We start from the raw sequence: 21,493 nt of genomic DNA, 5'->3' as shown, positions 1-21,493 counted from the left end.
GTCTACTTTTTAAACATTTCATGTTCAATGACCAATATCATAACAATAAAGAGGAAGTTCTCATCTAAACCCCACCCCAACCCCATAAAATGGCTGAAAAAAGGGGTGTGAGTGTGTGAAGCCCGAAGAAGGATTCATGGCCCTTGTCTCCCTGCCTTTGAAAAAAAACACCTTCACACGATCCAGTGAGGAAAAGGCTTTAAAAATATTCTGGCTCCACCACCCATTAACTGTGTGACCTCAGAAAAATGACTTTACCTTGCATTTCTGTAAGAATTCAAAATAATTGGGCTTATCTTAAAGGGTTGTTTTGAGGGTTACAGGCTTACTATACAGAAAACCTTCAAAGCTGCCTGGTAAATAACTGCAACAAGTGTTAGCTATTAATCTGGGTTACTGCTGTTGGTATTAGTATTAGCCTCACTATTTTCTCTCTGCTGTTTTCACTGCCCTGTGACAATCTAAACTTTCCAGTGTCTTCTACGTTCCAAGTTCTCTCTTGGAATATTTTTTGTAAGATGGGACAAGGAAACTGCCTCAAATAACTTCTCTTTTCCTGGCACTAATAATAGAAATACCTAAATCATATAATCAGCAACCAGGTGGTGGTCTTATTAATACAGCTGTCAGCACATTAGAAGTTAAGTGTTTTGCAGAATAAATGCAAAACATATACTTAATGTCATTATTCTTCTTGAGATGCATCACACACTCAAGCCCTCCTCTGATATCTATCTTAATAGAAAAAATCCATGACATAGATGATTAATAGCACTGAGACCTGGCTTCCTAAGGAAGGCTGGGGGGTAGAAGAAACACTGCTAGATGCTCAAGTAGTGGCAAAGTCAGCCCATGAGAGACCAGACTGAATTCGTGGTTGTGGGAAAGGCGAGTTAGGTAAATGGAGAACTCACTTCTAGAGCATTCTAGAAAGCAAGGGTGGAGGTTAGTGACACAATACCTCCCAGCTCATGGTGTTACAAGTATCTAGATTTTCACCCTCTCAAAGCCTTAGAAATACTGCATGGCAGTTCAAAAACATGGTGCCCAAGTAGTTTCATACTGTTTCTATTTAAAAGTGGGTGTATTCCTTTTGAATATGGGATATGACTGCTTGAATAAGAGAATATGGTAGAAGTGATGTGTCAGTTTTGGGGCTCAGAACTTAGTAAGTAGGCAGTTTCCATTTTCTGTTTCTTCAGACACTTGTTAAACCAAGCCACCATAGCATGAAGAAGCCCAAGCTGCATGGAGACACCTTAATGAAGAGACCCACAAGGAGAGGAATGGGGTCCGCAGCGCTCAGCCCTAATGGAGCTTCCAGATGACAGGCAACAGCCAGCAGCCCATGCTGCGAGTGAGCCATCTTAGAACTGCACCCTACAGCTCCCAGCTGAGCCACCCCAGTTTATGCTACATGCAACGGAGATGAGTCTCTGGCTGAGCTGTGCCCAAGTTGTAGATTCATGAGTCAAATAAATGATTGCCTTTATTTTAAGCACTTGGTTTGGGGATGGTCTATAACGTAGCTTGTATAACTGATATACTTCATGTTTGGGAAGAAACCTTCCTGGATCCTTTCAGGTATTCTATCTGGAAATACTGCTATTTTTTCTCTCTGTTCTTAGATCAGTTGAAGACTGAAATTAGCTGTCAGAGCTAGTATTGCACAAACCAGGGAGCCTTTGGGCAGAATGCAGATATGTTGTGACAATCCCTCAGCAAGTAGTCAGATTGTCTTTCTATGCATCAAGCAGTATAAAACTTGTCCCTAAAATGTCTCGTCCCAGTCTCAAAAAAATCAGGCTTCCTGTTACAAATCATAGAAATGCAAATTATATCAACAAGGTACAATTTTACACTGGTCAAATTAGCTGCTTTTTTTTTTTAAATGATAAGGTTTAACACTGGTGAAGTTGGAATGAAATCGGTATATTATACATGGCAAAGTAAGCTAGTACAAGCATTTAGGAAACAATTTGGCAGTGTGTAACCACATGCTCCCATCCATGCACATCAACAGTTCTAATATTTGACTCAGGAACCTTACTTCCAGTAATTTATCCTAAGCAAATAATCTAAAGTAAGATGGATAAAAAAGAATCTTATTAGAGGAAGATGCTTATTGTAGCCTCATTTATCATGGTGAAAAAACTGGAAACAGGTTAAATTTCTAAACATGGAGTAGTTAAAAATAAAAATATAATGCACCAGCCTCATTTAATATTATGTAACCATTAAGATGATAATAATAAGACCAGCAATCCTTAGCTTATGGTGTAATACTAAGTGGGAAAAGAAATCAGAACATAAGATTGTATGTCCACTGATTACAATTTTATAAAAACAGAGATACATATAGATAAATATTAAAAGGAAACAGATGAAGACAAAATAAGTCATTTTATATAGTGGTTTATATTAGTTTTTCCCCTTTTTAAAATAAAACTCTATTTTATTAATAATTAAAACAGGAAGGATGGAGAGATGATCCATTAAGAAAAATGAAATCATCCTCCATCCCAATTAAGAAGAGCATTTATTTGGTGAAGACAGTTACTGCCTGTCTGTTTACCAGAACCAAGAACTGATACTTGGATCCTATGCAACGTCTTTCTTGAAATATATAACTTACCTTACATGGTAACTTCCTAGATAATAAGTCTTCTATCATTTTATGTCATAGTTATATTCTGGGTGTTCAGTAAGAGAGAAGTAGGTAATTCAATGAGTACAGTTAGGTTAGCATATTATATTTTTGGCTTTGTTCCTCTCTCCTTCCAACCTCCTACTTTTTCCTTCCTGGGCTTCCAAAACATAGAGTGCAAAAATAAAACCAGCAACGACAGTTCTTATTTTTAGAGTGAACTTCAATCTGATTTTCACAAAGATCCATGCCAATTAAAAATCACTAATGTTCTCTTGGTGCTAGTAATACAGTGATGGTCTTCTGCATTAAAAATTAAGAATTGCAGTCACATAGGAGAACAAGCCTGGCTTAGACTTCGCAGTGGGCAAATATACACCAGCAAAAGCACATGGAAAACTATTTGCAATTGTGTATTTGGATATTTAAAGCCAAAACCATTTTTACCCTAGTTGTTCAAATATTGGCATTAAGGTCTCCTTTCTCCACTCTGAAAATATGCAAAGGAAAATGGAGAAGGAAGACCTGGCTCATTCAAATCTTACACTTCTTCTTGGAGTCCCGTGAGTGCAGTGGCGGGAAGCAAGGATGCTTTCTCTGCCACTCTTCTTGCTCCTCGTTGGTGGTCGCCCTAGGGCGCCACGACCCGCAGGAGTGGCAATCTAAGCATTATGTAGGTTTTACTTGACTGTATAGCAAAACATTAAGTACATGTTTCCATAAACTAATTTCTAAGTGGAACCATTTACATTTTTCCTTAAAGGTAAATGGCTGCTGGAACACTGAATCTATTTCAGAATTTGGTCTCAACGGGCCATTTTCTTAGTCATAAAATAAATACCTTAGCAGTAATTCTGCCTCTAGTTGTTAGGGCAATAATAAGTCAGACATAGGTTCTCTCTGTGGCCCTTTTCAAGCCAGCCCACTCAAATGCTGGTACAAATGGCAACACCAGCTTGCCAGCCACTAGGGCTGAAGAACTCTCTTGGCTGCTAAAATGTCAACTCCCCTTTGCTTCCAAGGCTTCCAAGCTAAGCATCCTATTGTGCACAATGAAACAGGCAGAAGTCAAGATGTCCTTTGCCAGGATAAAATGAAATTAGGTTAAATTAAATCAACTAACTATATAAACCCCTGAACCCGATAACTTTGAAGACACCCAAAGACATGATACTTCTGGCTCTTTAAATCAGAAAAACTTGGCCATTCTCTCCTTTCTGTCTTCCATACACACTTGGCCATTCTCTCTCTTTCTGTCTTACATACACATCTACAGACTAAATTATTTGAGTTGTTTAAAAGAAGTTACGTTAGCGCCTCTTGATCAGTGCCAAAGCAAAAACCGCTTAATATTTAAGTGAAGAAATTTGTAGCACTAAGCATTGTGGCTTTGATCTTAATTGACTCCTGGTACTGTGACTTACACTGGAGCTGTCTGTGGGCTTTTAACACTACAGAAAGCTCCCTATCTCTTCTTTGCTCCAACAGCCCCACAGCAGGTTTATCAAGTGAAAAGGCCCACTTACTGATGCAGATGTTTAGGTGGGTGATTAAAGACACTTTGAACGCATATTCTCTTGTGATCTAAAATTTGCTCAAGCAGAAGGTGGCTTTAGACAAACCTGAAGGTGCATCTATAAATGATGATTGCTGAATCTCAGTTAATTTAGAGATGTTTTTCTTTGAAATGTATGTATTGCAATTTGCTGGTGACCTCAACTTGAAAAACAGGAATGTATCTGAAGTCCATGCTTACCATTAAGCAGCTGAAAATTTTCAGATGAAATTTGTAACAGTGCTCTGAGAAGTGTCAGAATGACTGAACTGGAAAAGATCTTGGTTCCCACACTGAGTAAATGAAGACTCGGCAGTGGCACCCTTGAGGAGACTGTCCCTGTAGACCACCGTTAAGTACACTGGCACCTTTTTTAAAAGTTAACATTGAAACATAAGACTACATGGCATCTGCCCAGAGCTGGCATTCACTCAGCATACATTGCAGGGTCTGTTTTAGTTGATCAGTGCCCATGCCAGAGGGCTGGCTATATACAAAATTGTCACTCTGCAATAGACAAAACTTCTAGGATTATAAATTAGAGAATTCTCAAGGATGCCAATATTTGTATCTTAGAGTTTTAAGGCCTTGGATATAGATTTTTCTAAGTGTGGCAAAAGTATCAGAGTGAGTTAAGTCTCCTCTGGGATATTAGCATAAATCTATACAGAGGAAAGGACAGACCAAATGAAATGAGCAGCATCATGCCAGTGCTTAATCACTTTGATTTTATGCTATCAAACTGCCAAAAAGCATGCAGGCCTGGTCTAGAAGTCAAAGGATTCAGCTACATAGCTCAACTTCTCAAGAAGAGTCCTGATTAAAACTTTTTTTTTTTCTTAATCCTCCATGTCCGAAATTAGAGTTTTGAGAATGTGGTTACCACAGTTACAATACAAATCCAGAGCTGACATCCTTTTTCACTGATGTCCTTCTTTCCTGAAGTGTAAAGATCACCAGCAGTAACCCCAGAGTCTATTTTGCCTCAGTTTAGAACCAAGAAAAACAAGGCCCAGGAAAGCAGGCGGCCTGAGTTATGTGATGCGGTGGCAACTCAGACCCTTAGAAAACGTGACTTTTACCAAGTCAGGTCTGCCTACTCAGATCAATACAAAATAAATGGTATTGGTGACAAGGAGCAATGGGGACAAGCTACATGACCTTCAGGGGCCAGAGCAAAATGAAAATGTGAGGCTTCTTATTAAAAAATTATTAAGAATTTCAAGTTAGCTATAGCAGAGCATTCTAGGCACAGGGTCAAGTGCAAGAGCACAGGTGACATATCCACGAAACTGACCTTGGGTGCAGTTTTGGCCCTTTGAAGGCAAAGGAGAGAAAAGGCTCTTTGAACACTGAAAATGCTCAAAAATTATCTTTTGCGTGGGCAAGTGAATGAATAAGTGAATGAGTGAAGGAGTGTGATTAGAAAATTACTAAGACCCAGGGTCAGGTTGAGTCAGCACCGTCAGTCACCATGAGTACTTGGTCTATTATTTAAGTGTCACAACCCATAATCTGAAAATACTTCATAACATAATAAACCTTCCCATCCCCAGCAGAAGTAAGTTGCCAGAACCATGTCTAAGACCTAAGTGGCAATCTGTACATGTGGTAGCATTACTGTGCTTTTGCTCAAAAATGCCAACTTCTTACCAGGACTACTCTTGTATTTTTGCTGTCTCTTTCTGCATCTAGAAGTAGCCTAGCCATCCAGATATGTTTTATGGAACATATCTATGTGCAAAACGGACATGGCCTTCAGAAACAAATATTTTGTACATTACCAGGCATTCTTGATTTAAAAACACTAGTAATAGTAACAGAGCTACTGCAATTTATCAAGTTGTTATTATGTCAGACCATGCTAAGTGCTATGCATAAATTTCCTTCTAAAAAAGATCTCATGACATCTCTGTGAGATAGATATATTATCCTGGTTTTCCAGTGAGGAAAACAAAGCTCAGATGTTGAATGGTAGAACCAGAATTTGACATTAGGACCATTTGGACTCCTGGAAACTAATAGTTCTTTGGAAGGAAAATAGTGTAGGTTGGATATACAGAGAATAGCAGGACAAGGGGGCTACTGCTTACTTTCATTTGATAAGGCCTGAGTGAAGTTTCACTTTGGTGAACAAAAATGCAATCATAAAACACTGAAAGTAGAAATTTGAGGTACTGAAAATCGAGGCAGTTAATTTTACAACTTATTGCAAAGGCAGATCAGTTGTACAAAGACAGGTAAAGGAGGAGCCTCCTCACCCATATTTTAGGGGCCTTAGGACTGATTTATTGCATTATTGTACTAGGGAAAGAGGTTTAACAGTACAGAGTGAAGGAGGACTCAGAGACAGGCTAATATTCCATCTCAGGTAATCTGCAATATATTTCATTAAGGGACAGGAAAGATTTTTAAAAAAAGGGTAATTTTCCTCAGTAGATAAAAGAATTACAATATGTAACAGAAACACATGAAACCTTAACTTCAGAGCTTCAGGAGTTAATGACTTTTTGAAGTAGGAACCATGAAAGAATGCGAATATATAATCATGAAATGTCTCAGAGTTGAAGAGAATAGAGTCAGTGTTTCTGTTCCTACCTCTCAAGAGACAAAAGTGCCTTCATAATTATGGCTTGTATTTACTAAGCTGTTTCATTGTTAGTCTGAAAAAAATCAGTGAGAACGTTTGATATCTTGATCTGGGTGATGGTTACATGAGTGTAAACACATGTCACGATTCATCAAGCTGTACAGTAAGATGTGGATTTTATTGTATGTACTTCAATAATTAAAAAATTTTTAAATCCATCACAAAACGAATACAAGCAAACAAACAAGAGTTCGCAAAATGTTCACCTGGCAGGGATATCTTATTTCTCATTTAAAACAAGCTACAAAAAAAAAAAAGAAGGAGAAAGATATGAGGAGCATAGTGAAAGCAAATTCATTTTATATATTCTGTCCACTTTTTTGTAGCATTGTTCTCAATGTCGTATCTTTTTATATTTTTTAATTGCCTAATTAAATGAAAATTCTGTTCTAGGCTTGCAAAATTTTTGAATAATAGCAGAAAAGTATTTCTGGCCAAACACCTAAGTTTTATAGCTTGAGCGCATTCATGAACATGTTTATGTAATGTACACTGTGTATACATTATATGCATATGTAACGATGTATAAATTATAAATAGTTTGTAACAAAATGCTGATTTTGCTCATGTACCCCCTGGTAAGCCAGTTCCCTCCAAGTCAGTTGTGGTGCTCCCGTTCTCCTGCTCCGCACTGCTTTAGGCATCAGCATGAGCAGGTGTCATGATTCTATCCGTGGAGACTGAGAAGTCTGTTCCTTGGACAGGTTACTCAGGAAGACTTAGTCTCTTGATCTACTAGATTCTCCCCTGGATTGTGACAGTTTTATAGGGAATGTGAAAAGAGCTAGCCAACAAGAGGCTGAGAATGGCAGCAAGAACAGAGAAGGCACCTGAGCCCTTGATGACATTGTTGAGCAAAAGAATTAACCAACTTTGGAACCACCCCATCAGAACTTCTTAATATGTGCCTTAAAATATTATACGTCTTCATTGTTGAAACAATTTTGTTTTGGGTTTTCTGTTACTTGTAGGCCAACCCAACATTACTGAGCATCTATCATGTTTGAAGAGCTATGCTGGCCAATTTCCATGCATTACCTCTAATGGATTTCACATCTCTTTAAGATAAGGGATATTTTCTTCATTTAATAGAAAAGGAAACTAAGACTTGGAGAAACTGATGATATCCAATTTCTCACATCTGGTTAGCAGATAGGGCAGGATTTCAACCTAAGTCTGTCTGACTTGGAAAGTTACCACTTAAAAGCTCTATATGTGTTTGTGTATATGTATGGTGTTGTTGTATTTTTATATATGCCCACACTTTTGTACTTATGGTGAAGGTGTTATCTGTGGTAGCACAGTCATTTGTCACATTATTGAGTCTTTGATAAAATATTAAAAATAGTGGTACATAACTGATGGTATATGCAACAAAATTAAGCAAATGACAAGAACTGGGAAGAGTAGCCATTCCCAATTTTCCTTCTCCATTGGGAGTTACTCATTTTCCTTCTCATGGGTCAGAGAGTTCAAGCTTGGTTGTTGTGGCTAGCTGACCACATCTGCATTAAATATTTATCAACTTGTATAAAGACAATTAGTGAGAATGAGTGTTTAAAGGGAAATATGTGTCTATGGAGAAAATACTGAATCAAAGATGGCAATTTGCTGTATAGGGACTACCACGCATCCTCCCTTTTTCATCAAACACTTTGCTAATCAATCAAGGCATTTCTTTTTCTCCCTGACCTTGCATGTAGCTCCTACATCCAATTTCTACAATTCAAGCTGCAGCAGCCGCTGCCAATCAGACGGATTTGGCTCTCTGCTTTGAAACTCATTTGCCATGTCTATCCTATGTGTTCAATGGGGGATGGCTCTTTAGGGATGTAACTGAAATTACAGGGAAATTGTGCAATGGTAGTGTATCAATTCCTGAGAGCTGAATGAGGTGCAATTACTGCTAACTGGAAATATTATCTATGCATTTCTGAAAATTGAGTCTAAAAACTATATTAGCAGCAATGAAGTTTAAGTGATCCCAAAAGAAAAGGGTAAAGTGTTGTAAAATGTAAATGGCAATAATAAATTTGAGAAGTTGGACTATTTGCATGTCTGTATCTTTACACAGAGAGCTATATGCACATTCATGAAGTGGATTCACATTTTCTTTTCATAGCCATAAGTTTTGATCCTATTATCTAGGTAATTAAATACAAAAATAAATATAGCAGTAACAATCCTACTACCAGAAAGAACCTTGGAGATCACCCAGTCTCTCTGCCGCCCATCTCCACCGCACTTTGTTCTAATGAGAAAATTAAAGCCAGCAAGGCCAGTGCTTTGTCCATAGATATCTGACTGGCTAATAGTTGAGCCAGGCTGTTTCCAGACCCCAGCTCTGTCCTCCTACTCCTTTTCCAAATTGCTCTGATAGCCTTTTCAATGATGGACACACATACTAAACTTTAAAATTCTATTAAACCTCAAGAGATTAGTGAAGTGTGTGGCAAGGAGAAGAGAGAGTGATGAAGTAAGAAAGTGAGGGAGACATCTCTGCTGACTCTCCACAGCTCTGTGGGGACCGAGCAGAAGGCAAGCTCCCGATCTTGTGACTGAGCAGAGGACAGCAAGCCTCATGAGGTGAGACAGTCTCGGCTGTTAGCGGGTGGGGCAGCACAGTCTTACTGAGGAAGCCCACCCGACTGGCCGAGAGACAGGGCCATGGCCCACAAAGGATGTTTGGGTTTTCTCTATTGCCTTTAGTCAGCCATTCTCGACTGAATGGGTAGCTCCATATAGTCTTCCATTCCTATAGTCTTCCAAAATGGTCCCCGAGTCCCCAAAATGCCCTTGTTTATTCAGTTACCCCATGAAAAACAACTATGTTCAGTAAATTCATTTAATCAGGTAAATGATATTTACCCTCACAAGGAATAAATGAATGACTATATATAGTAGGCTTAATACAAAGTAGGACATGAAGATCAATAAGGTTAATTTTTGTGTTATTACTACTATAATGATTACATTTAAAAGCTCCCAATTGATTATTCTAAAAGTAACAGGGCCCTCCTTGGCGCTTAAGTCCTATGAATTCATTGAATTGAGGAAATTTTATGGTAAGTGGTTGGAAGCCTGAGTTTTGAAGTCAGACAGGCTCAGACAGTTTTTCAAGCAAGTTATTTAACTGTGGTAGACAGAACACTGACCCCACCCCTCCCTAAAGACGCACACACTCTAGTCCCTGGAACCTGTGAATATGTTCCTTTCCAGGCAAGAGAGACTTTGCAAAAGTGATTAAGGATCTTAAAATAGGGAGATTTTCCTGGATTATCCGGGTGGGCCCAAAGCCACCACAAAGAGCCCTTCGAAGGTGGAAGATGGAGGCAGAAGAGTCCAAAAAGGAGATGTGGCTACGGAAGCAGACTTTGGAGTCATGGAGTGACAGGCTTTGAAGATGCAGGAAAGGACCTCAAGTAGAGAAATGAAAGCAGCCCCTAGAAGCTGGAAGTGGATTCTGCCCTTGAGCCTCTAGAAGGGACACAGTCCTGCAGATACCTTGACTTTAGCCCAGTGGGACCCATTTGGGCCTCTGACCTCCACACCTGTAAGGGAGTAAATCTATGCTGTTTAAGGCTTCTAAGATTGTGGTAATTTGTTACAACGGCAGTGGGAAACTACCTGATGCTCCTTGCACATCTGTGTCCTCATCTATAAAATGGGAATAAAAAAGTATGTGCCCCAAAGGGCTGATACGAGGATTACATAAGAGAATACAAACAAAACACTTCAGGACTTGAAAGTGATTAAGAACTCAATAAATTTTCACTGTCATTATGTATATGGTACTATTGTACTTAGTAGGGATTTATACATTGCTGATTATAATTAGTGATTCCATAAAATGTAATTCATTGTATCATAGCAATACCTCATATTTGAGTAGCACCTATCCGTTTTTTACAAAGCACTTTCACCTCTACTGTCTTATTTGATGCTTATTATAATTGTGAGTCCACAGATGAGGAGACTGAGCCTCCCAGGGGAAAGGATTTCTCTAGGTCATTCAGAGAGCATGCCATTGGCCAAAACTGGAGTCCAGGTCATCTGATTCCAAATACAGAAGTAGACACTCAATTTCATCATGTCGCTTATGGAAATACATGTGCATGGTATGCAGAATCTTAATATGGAACAAAAATAACACCAAATGATGATGGGGTTGCTCATCACACCCCAGACCATTTCCATATGATCCCACTCAGCAGTTTTCTGCCAGGGCCCCCAGTCCCTGCTTCTCCAAGCACAGCCTGAGTACTCTCTCTAATGCATCTAGTCAATTGTGCAAAGCACAAGGGAAAAAATTCCATCCTGACCACAGCAGGCAATCACCTTATGCCCTGAAGCATGAAGTTTGATTACCCTTATCTCAGTTTATCATTAAATCAAAAACTGTTGCTATGAATACTGGCCTAGAACTCCATTTATGAAATGATACAGGCCAGTCAGCAGAAATAAGTTGAGTGCCCTTTTTCTTTCTTAATTTCTGCTCACTGTGGAAATCTTTAGCGAACTGGAAAACAAAAGCCTCTTTAGCTTTGAGCAGATTTTATTACCTTCTTCACTCTCCCATGAGCTAGTCCGGATGCCTTCAGCTCCTATGCCTTCTCCCTCTGCTGTATGGAGGTAAGAGGTTTCAGATCTACTACCTAGTGGCCTGCGGAGGATAAGGTACTATCCTTGAAGTACCTTACTTGGATGGGAAACTACACCTTAGCAAGATGCCAGGCAATTTACAGGTACATCCATGGTTGAAATACTCTTGTCTACACTAGAGCATTGCTTTGTGATGAAGGGACTGTGGAGTGTGTGAGTCACCTAAAGTGCCTGGTAAAAAGGTACATTCCTGGGCCCCATTCCAAACTTAGAAAAACAAACCCACTGGTACCGGGGCCCTGGGAATCTTCATTTAAATCCTATATGATTCTGATGAACTGCAGTGATTGAGGACCACTGGTAGAAATCAAAGATGTAGTCAATGACGGGAATGATTTAAGAGTGTGCCTGCATTTCCATGGTGTTACTCAGGTTTTAACTTGAATAACAGATTGTTGCCTGAGGGGCAACCAGCATGCAACACGTGCCAGTCATCAATGTTTGTCCACCATCACAACCAACACTGGAAGCCAGAAAGGGCTGACATCTGGGTCAGGAATATTCAACTAGGCTTTGAGGTCTTGGGTAAATCTCTAGGCCACTGGACCTCTCCTGCCAGATTCCTCGTTCCAGTCTGGCTGAATCTGCAGCAAGGGTCATGGGTGGGGGTGGAGGGAGGGTAGCTGGTGTGAAACTGGCTTCACAGTCTATAGATCAGTTAAAGAGATATAAAACCACAAGTGAAAAAGACAGCACAGTGTAAGGGTTAAAAGCATGGTCTCTGGAGCCAGCCAGCATTTGCTTTTGTTAAGACACTCAGATATAAATACACAAACACACACACATAGCACTCACTATCCGCCAAACACTATTCTAAATGCTGTTCAAATATTAATTCATTTGTGTGTCACAACCCTACCAGGTGGGTACTACCACCATCATCTACTTCTTATGCGGTGAAATGAGGTCTCAGAGAGGTTATGTAATTTGCTTAAGATCACACAGCTTAACACACAGCCAAGACTCAAACCCTGACAAGCTGGCTCATGTTCTTAAAACACCTTATTGCGCTGCTTGTCATCGATCCAAGTTGCCTGGTTCCACTACTCATTAGCTGTTTATCCTGGAAAAATTACTTAATCTCCCAAAACTCAGTTTCCCCCTTTGTAAAAAGAGGTAGTTATTAATATTAGTGCCCACTTCAAAGAATGCTGATCAAATCATTTAATATATGCACTTACAAGAGTATCGGGCATGGAGTAAGCATTCAATAAATGCTGGCTCTTGGTCAGCTATATTAGTCCTATACTCTGAGGGGCAGTGGTGAGGATTAAATTAGGTAACATATTTAAAGTGCTAGGCACGGCGCCACAGCACACGGTAAGCACACAGTAAGTGTTAGCTGTTATTATTAGCCAAGTTGAGCCAGGCCCGTTTATTTTAGGTCCTGTCTGGAAGGCAACTGTGCTCTGTGCAGGGGGAGGCAGCAAGCCCTTCACTTCAAAAAGTAACTGGGTGGGAGCCAGACTAATTACCAGACTCAACAGGTTTTCTGCTTCATGTCACTGGAATATTCCTGAAAAGTTCCTGATACTGAATTTTTATATACCTAATTCTTTTTCCCCACTGACCTATTTTATAATTTCTGATTGATCTCTGAATGGCAGTGGTTCTTCAGACTTAAGGGTCTTCTCTTGGACTCTCTGTCATGTAACTATTAACTTGTAAAAGCCTTAAATACACCAAAGAAAATTGAACCACTGGAGCAATTCTTGGCAAAGAAATTGGCTTAATCATTTCTTAATGCAATTTTTCTCATTTTATTTTCCCTTAATTATATGTTCTAATAAGCATGTTTGTATGACACAGAACTTCTGGTCTTCCTCCCCATGAAGCTTATTGCCTCCACTATTAAATATAACCACAGGTTGATTACAATGTTATATCAAGGGGTTAATGATGGCTTGGAAAGCCTCAGACCCAAAAAGCCTAGCTTGGAGTAGGAATGTGCATGGGGTGGGGGTGAGAGAGTTGGGTAGGTAGATTGTGGGGAGCCATGGATGGGGGAGTTTATCTTGAAAGCTCAGACCCAGAAAGGAGTGCTGAATCGCCACAGCCTCTTAAGTATGGGGCTTTCCAAAAAGAAGGATTAGTAACTTTCCAAGTTACTTTTTTGCTCTATTGGGAAAAGACCATCATAGCTCTAACCTTATTCCTTGCAGCTTACCAGGAATGACAGGCTGTATCTGAAATATTATAAAAAGGGAAACTCAATTTAATGCATTTACTAAAATATTTGCTGCATGTCTACTGTGTGTCATCCACTTTGCTAACTTACGGGGGTAAACAGGCAATCTAGCTTCATGGGGGAGCAGTCTAAGGAGCTCCTAGAGTCCAATGCGTATCATTCTCAATTTCAACACATTTCTATGTCTCTACCACTTCCTAGCTCTACATCCTTTTCCTCCCATATGCATGTGCAATTTATTCTCTATTATAGAGTCTTTGTCTGAAGTCTTTTCAAGTTAAAAAAAAAAAAGATGAAGCTGAGGAAGCAGTGACCCTCTAGTTTGGTTTTGCTAAAGAACTCTGTAGGGGGAACCAGCTTGCTGGGTAATTTGAAGCAAATCAATGTTAGCCCCTGTGATGCTCCTGTGTAACGCTGAACCAGTTGGCACCTAATGTGGGGGTTTTAGCTCTGATCACGGAGCAATCTAGTGAATCGCCATAAAATTGATCCCATTTATTCTGATGGCTTAAGCTGTGGGCCATCTGCTGAATGGCTAAGTAGAGTAGACCAATGACACTCAATAAATATTTGTGGATTGTATGGTGAACTGCCTCTTCACACCTGAAAGGCAAGTGTGTCCTTGGTTAGGACTCAAATGTGGATAACTGATTTAGAGTCCGACCCCCACCTCACCCCAGGGCCTTTGCCTAAGCTGTTCTCTATGCCTGGAATGCCCTCCCTCTTACCACCTCCCCCGTCACCCCCCACTGTCCACCTGTCTAAATCCTACCTAGTTCAAGGTTCAGCTCAAATATCAGTGGCTCCACAAATCCTTCCCTGACCACCCAAGCCAGAAATAGCTTGTGCTCCTCTCATTTTCCGTAGGTCTGTGTGTACGTTTTCTGGCATTTAAAACAGACATCATTGTATTCTGGCTGTGTACAAACCTCATCTTTTCTATACCACTGAGTAAGACTGTTGAGCTCTGGAAGTGTGTGTCCGCTCCTTTTTGAATCACTTCCCCTACTCTGGCACTACTTGTATAGAGGAGACACCCGGTAAAAGGTGGCTGAATGAACAAATGGTTACCCCAGCAATGACAAAAACAGAAACAGAAAATTCTTTATTCCTTCTTCTTCTGTAGCTTTAAAATATGTATTTACTTGATCTATTAATTACCCAGGGGAAGTCTGGGGACTTACTGATATATGTCAACAACTCTACACACCAAAAAGGCTTCCAGAGACCCTCAAAAGGACAAGGGGTACCTAGGCCGGTGTAGACACTGGGGGAGTCTGAGTCCCTGGTTTGCTGACAGCCAGCACTTGGGAATGGAAGTGTTATTTTCTCAAAGGGCTTCATCTGTTCTGGTTCACATGTGCCAGTTGGTCGGCTGAGTAGAGACTCCTGACTTTATTTTTAAATACAGACTCCAGTAATAGGCTAAGTGATGGCAGATCTTCCAAGGCCTTATTACGCATGTACCAACATATTGGACTTTTAAAACCCAAATTTCCTTCCCCTGAACATATGTTGAAAACCTTTACATTTCAGCATTATATGGAGTGGTAAAATATATATTTTTTCACTCCCACAGGATTCCAGAATAAAGAACAACAACAAAATGCTGATATACAGGTGACAATGGTCTGATTACTTGTATAGCTAAAAGGAATTCTCCTGCAATCCTTTGAGAACTGAATTCTTACGAAGAAAAATGTATCCTACAATATAATACACAGTCAAATTTCAGAAACACACTTTCCATGGTGGTGCCATGAATGCTTGCACAGCTGCAGCTCTCACTGTCTTGGCTGATGGGGCCCATAAATACTCCTGGAAAATGGGACAATGATACATAATGGATCTCACCTGCCAAGATCAGGAAAATGAATGTCAACTGCACCCTGATGCAGAGGCACTTCTTGGTGGAGAGTAGTGAATATTGCCATTTGTCCTATGAAACTGTCATTTGGACAGGAAAGTCTAACATGGAGAAAGACAGTGGGAGAAGATGCTGTTCTAGGAACACTTGAAAAGAAGGGTGTGCCATAATGATTTGGCCAACAGTTATAAAAATGAAAGAATGCAACAATATGATTTAGTTTAGAAGCATACCCATACTGTACATATCATTTTGCTTAGAATAAAAATTTCCCTCAAAGTATGACTCTTATTGAAAAACAAAAGTCAGAAATATCAGGGAGTCAGCAAATTGCAGGGTGGTCCATGGTCCCAGAAACAATTCTGTGCAGGGCTAGAAAGGTGGGCTGAAATGGGAGGCAGACTTGAGTTCAAACCGTGACTCTGCCACCTCCTGCTGGGTGACCTCAGGAAAATGACCCGACTTCTCGGGTGCCTGAGTTTCTTTTCTGATAAAGCAGTGATAACAGAACCCAGCTTACACAGGTATCTGAAGGTTACATGATATAATCAGGATCAAGACCTTAGTACAGTGCCTGGAACTGAGTGAGCAGACCAACAGCATGGGTGAGGCGCGGTGGTTGCCTCTTGATTTCTCCTCTTCCTCTCCCTCAGTCACCCTCACCATCATATCCTCCCAGCTGCGCTGTGGGTCATTTCTTAGGAAGTGTCAGGGGAAGAGGTAAGAAGGCTATGCCCTCCAGAACACGAGGCGGGCTCTCCTTCCCCCATCAAACTCCAAAAGCAGTACTTCTCATTATAAGAGGTTTCTTTTTAAAGCTTGACATCATGACTTAACAAATGCAGCTACCTAATCCATGACGATCTTGCCTTAACAAGCAAGGACTACTGTAGCAGATACTGGATGGAGTAAAAAGAAGAAAACAAACAAAAACATGGGATCGAAAGTACTGGATAATATTAGACATGGGTCCCAGATTTAGGTACATCACATGTTCTCGGTAAAAAGGGACAAAACAATGACCTGTTCAGTTCTCCAAAGGACTAGACAAGCTCTTTTTTTTGGTTTTTAGTCATTTAGGATCACAGGTTAAAGGCTAATTCATTCCTCTCTTCTCCTTTTCAAACAAGCTGAATTCTGAAGGTCTAGGATGAGTGGTGTCTGAATGGCTCCTTCAAATTCTGTAATTCTGGTGGTTTAATAATATCAAGCCTAATGAGGCTTTCGTGTGGCTCATGCAAGGTTGGGGCAAGTCCCCTTGTCTGCACAGCACAGCACTGCAAGTCAGCAGGGGCTTTCTGCAGGTGAAACCCCAGATCTGGATGAGGGGTCCAGCACAGGTTGCCAAAAGGAAACTTCCCGTTCTGGGTGTTAACTTTAGTTACCACAGCCAGACAATGCTGCCAGTGGTGTGGAAGAAAAAATTGCTGTAGCCAGCTGTGCTGTTCACAGTCGGATGGATTCTGTGTAGCTCCAAATGGTGATGGAGCCAGCAGCCTGTTGTAGCCAAGGACAGGATGATGGATGATCTACAAAGTGTGTCCAAGTAGAGAGAATGGCAGAAGTTCACTTTTGGGGTTGTTAAAATGCTAATCTGGGTGAGTTAACAAAAGCTTAATAGAAAAGAGAAGTTTGAGAAATAAGTACACCTCATGTGGTATCTATGTGGACCACTGATTTGATCGCCCTTGGTTACATAAACAGTTGCTTCTCAAAGTGAGAACATTTCCTAGTTTTCCTGTTGGGAAGAATGGAAGCAGCTTCAATTACCAGTGGCACCACCACTGTTGCCAGAATCTAAGCAGGAAAAGTCAGCCCAACAATAGCCATCCGAACTGAAAAGGGTTATGGTATGCTCAATATAGTTACATGGTTTTTAGTCTCTCTAAGTGTCATGGGAGTAATTCAAAACACACTTTTTTTCCAACTGGAAGTTGGCAGCTGTTCACAAAACAAGTGGCGACCTAAGAAACTGCCTTTGGTAGATTTTAATGCTAAATCTCCATTCACATGAGCCTCAGAAAGTGAGATCTCCTGCTCGAAGGGGAGTTTCAGTATGTGAATTACACTAATAGTACATTGAATTATTAGTGTTAAAGGCAGGAAGGTTGGCTTACTGTAACTGGTGTGGATAATCTTGCCTTAAAGTTTTAGTATGAAATAACATGCTTCCCCCCAAAAAGGGTGCATAATTACATTTCTCATCAAATGATTCATTTTGCCATTTTCTATTTCTTTGCATTTTTACTAGTAAGTTGAACATACAGACACAATGTCTCCCTCACCTGGTGTTGGAACAGTGGCTAGCATAGCTCCTTGCAAACGACAGGTATTGAATAAATACTGACTGGTTGGCATACCCCAAGTGCCGTTTGCTTCCTCTAGAAATGAATCCATAATGTGCAGGCTTAAAGTCTATTAATTGAAACAAAAGGTAATATTTTATCCTGCAATATGCTAAGGAAGGTGTTCACCTCCTATGGTTATACCAATAACAGTTGGGCATCCAGCCAGCCTCTTAACTCTGCATAAAATGCATCAGAAGGGTGAAAGATGGCCCCATTTCAGACGCATTTTTCACTCTTCCTAGCTTAGTGAAACTCCCATGCAAGAACAATGACTAAGCTAATTACCAAGGTTTATGATGATGGAGCAGCAAGAAGTGAAGAACTTCCTCAGTTTCAATAAATCCTTAACAACTGTGAGCATTTTTGTCAATCAAAGCTCTGCTTCCTGCTTACTTGCCCGGGTGCCTCTCAAGCAATAGAAACACCACGCAAGGATTCAGGGGCCCACTTACCCAGAGCACAATTACTGGGCAGAATTCATCCTGTGCAGCAAGCAGCCAATGAACTGAAGTCCATTGGATTTCTCAGTTGCTCTCACTCTAAGGACTAACAGGTTTACGTCACAGACATCTTTTCAAATCCACCAAACCAGGGGAGACATGACCAGATGGTGCTATTAGAGGGCACCAAAAAAAAAAAGAAGAGGGCAGAATGCCCACTATCTACATCAAACTCGAGTCAACCAGCTGTTTGATGATGAGGAAGTTACAATATTCCTGGCACACTGTTCTGCATCACAGAAATGTCCCTCAAAAAAAAGTAATCTATTCAGCATCCCTAGGACAAATGAGGATAGGTAGCAATATTCTGTAGGATCCAATAAGAAATAGTAGCTGGTAGTTAATCTAACTAAACGTGCCAGTGGAAGAAAGTGATCTGCTAAACAACATATTTTGGAAGTCTTAGGGTTATTTACTTAACTGTCTTTCTGAGAGTACATTTCCAGGGACCTAAATCAAAACAAAGACACTAACTAGAGGACAAAATTCAGCTATGGCTGGGCTGTACTTTGTTTACGTTAGGATGTTTTAAGTTCATGGTAATAGAGGTCCAAATCTCAGAGCTTCTTTGGCCATTTCTGTTTATCTAAGCCAGGGTAAATGTTTGTGTAATATTTGCCAGTATGACAGAATATGCCTGTCACTCACTACATTAAACATGACTACACACAACTTAATTTCCTGAGTTAGAAACCTAAGAAAGGAAGGGGATTTCTTTCTAACAAGAATAAACCAGCATCAAGACCTATTTGTAAAGCACCAAAGGATAGTACAATCTTCACCTTGAGCTGAGATTTCTCAATTCTACATGAATGAAACCCTGAAAAAATTTGTCAAACAAATTATCTCTCATGTTCCGAGGGACAGAGATCAAATCAGCTCAGAAAAATGTTAAACCTTTCCTTAGGGCTTTAGCCTTGAAATAAACAAAAGAATCTACTTTATTGCCTAAAGTGTCAAGCAGAGGGAAAAATAATCCTTATAGAGCACCTATACTTTTTACTTAAGCAAACTACAATTCTGAGTAGCCAGAAGTTCTTGGGAAAATTGCCCTAGACATTTCTTTTCCTAAGTAACTGGAAACACAACTGCTTTTTTAAGGGAAAAAAAGCCTTTGCTAGTAGTGGTGGACGTAAGGACCAATTACTGCCTAGAAAGTCTGTGTATCTATAATAATGATCTACTGTCCCTTCTGTGAAAATCACCCAGCTGAGAGTGGTGAGGGGCGAGGGTGCTGGAACTTGGTTTACTGACCGGTCACCTCAGCGCTGGGCGGACGCTCCAGAGTTCCTCTAGTGCTGTAATTATTACCGCTACTTCATTCCCCGCCTCGCTCCGCTCTTTACAAGTTCAGGATTTAAACAATTACCTGACAGCAGCGGTCCTGACAATCGATTTAGTAGAAAATTTTCAAACCCAGTTTTCATCCACACCTTCAAGTCCTTTACGACCTTTCATTTCAATCCAAGAGTTAAACACGACAGAGAAAGCTTTAAGCTTTAAGCCCTTCCAAATCACCCAGGGCGGCTGCTGTATCAGTTTCCGCAGACCAGGAGCAAACATCACCGCTGTCAAGACGGGAAATTAAAGTTCCCCTACCTTCCTCCTCACCATCCCCCTGCCAGCGGCTGCGACGCGAGCGGCGGCTCCCTCCGGCTGCAGGACGCCTCTCGCCGCCGGAAAGGGGCTCGTGCAAAACTGACTCTTCCTTATTTGTTTCCATCCATAATTGATGGGTAGATGAGAACGTAACACATCTCGGCGCTGGGCTCTTGCCGCTTGGCGGAGACCCTGTCCAAGACGCTTCCGTAAATCATTTCCAGCCCGAGAACAAAGCACGGAAAGTTGCGGGGGAGAGTGGCCCGAAGGAGAAACCCGGGCGCCGGGAGGGAGGTGGGGGCGGGCGGGGGGCAGCTCCCGGCCCCGGGGCCCGCCCGCGGCGCGCTCGGCCGGCAGGGGGAGAGGAAGGGTGGGAAGTGGCCGCCCTCCGGGCCGGGGCCGGGGCCGGTGCCAGAGCCGGGGGAGGGGTGGCCAGCCTCCGAGCCCCCTCCCTTCGCCGCCGGCGCTACCCGGGGCCGCCCGACCGGGGGCGCGCTGACGGGCAGCCGGCGTCCGCGGTGAGCGGCTCGGCTGCCGGCGTCCGCGCTGCCCCCTGTATGCTGGCGCGGGCGAGGGCTCGCCGGTCCGCCTCCAGCCGGGCCCCGCGCTGCCCGACCCCGACGGTCCCGCGGCGGCTCCGGGCCCTGCAGGCGGAAGGGGGCGGCCTTGGCTCGCGCGTCGCGCTGGCTGGAGACGCCGTGCCGGCACCGAAGCGGCCCGGGTTGCCCTGATAACGCGCGGGGGAGCGCGGAGCTGGCGCTGCCTGGCAAGAAACTTTTGCTTGCTTCCGCTTTTCTCCCCCGAGGTGGGTGCCCAGTGGGGCGGCCTCCGAGGCCACGTGCCCCTCACCCACGCCCCCAGCAATGCCAGTTTGACGGGTCCGCCAAATCTCTCCAGCCCTCTGCGTGTCCCTGGCACGGCAGGCGGAGAGAGCCGCTTGGAAAGGAAATCAACTCTCCAGTGACAACACACGCGCGCGCGCGCACACGCACACACACACCGGCTGCGGATCTGGGATCTGGGGATCTGGGTCCGATCCTCACCGGGCGCCCAGAGCATCAGCAAATTTTTACAAGACGGTCTTACCTCATGGGGGAAAAGGCTGGTAGGAAAAAAATCTTGTCATGGGCAAGAAAAAAAGAAAATAAGAAATAGAAATACAGATATATTTCCTCTGTCTCTTTAGGTCTTGGCTTCCTCGATATAATCCTGAAACTCGTCACCACCAGTCCTCGCAGCAGCGGCAGCGGGACGGCGCGGGAGCAAAACAAATCTAGGCACGGCAAATGGTGTAATTCGATCCATCTCCAAGTCAGTCGGTCAGGCGAGCCGGAGCCTGGTTCCCTCCCCGCGCCCGGCGGCTCGCGGCCCACCCCCGGGCGCGGACGGCAGGAGGCGCGGGCGGCTCGCCGCGCTCGCCCGAGCCCGTGGCCAACGCCGCCTGGAGGCCCCCGGCCCGGCGCCGCGGCCCCGCTGA

General features: G+C 42.3%; 1 protein-coding gene across 7 annotated transcripts in view; it reads right to left on the bottom strand.

The window, feature by feature from the left end:
- SEMA6D (semaphorin 6D) overlaps positions 1-21,224 on the bottom strand; it is a 52,939-nt gene extending 31,715 nt beyond the window's left edge. For 3 of the 7 annotated variants that reach the window (XM_057488786.1, XM_057488785.1, XM_057488787.1), the window contains exon 1: positions 19,672-20,552. The gene's annotated coding sequence lies outside the window, so the exon portion shown is untranslated. Of the gene's footprint in view, positions 1-19,671; positions 20,553-21,102 lie in introns of those variants that run through there. The other 4 variants (XM_057488784.1, XM_036924483.2, XM_036924479.2 and 1 more) reach the window with 4 other exon arrangements.
- Positions 21,225-21,493: the final 269 nt, after the last annotated feature.

Source organism: Manis pentadactyla, chromosome 11 (genome assembly GCF_030020395.1).
Source record: "Manis pentadactyla isolate mManPen7 chromosome 11, mManPen7.hap1, whole genome shotgun sequence".
In the NCBI taxonomy this organism is placed as follows: Eukaryota; Metazoa; Chordata; class Mammalia; order Pholidota; family Manidae; genus Manis; species Manis pentadactyla.
This window is presented reverse-complemented; position numbering and strand designations above follow the sequence as displayed.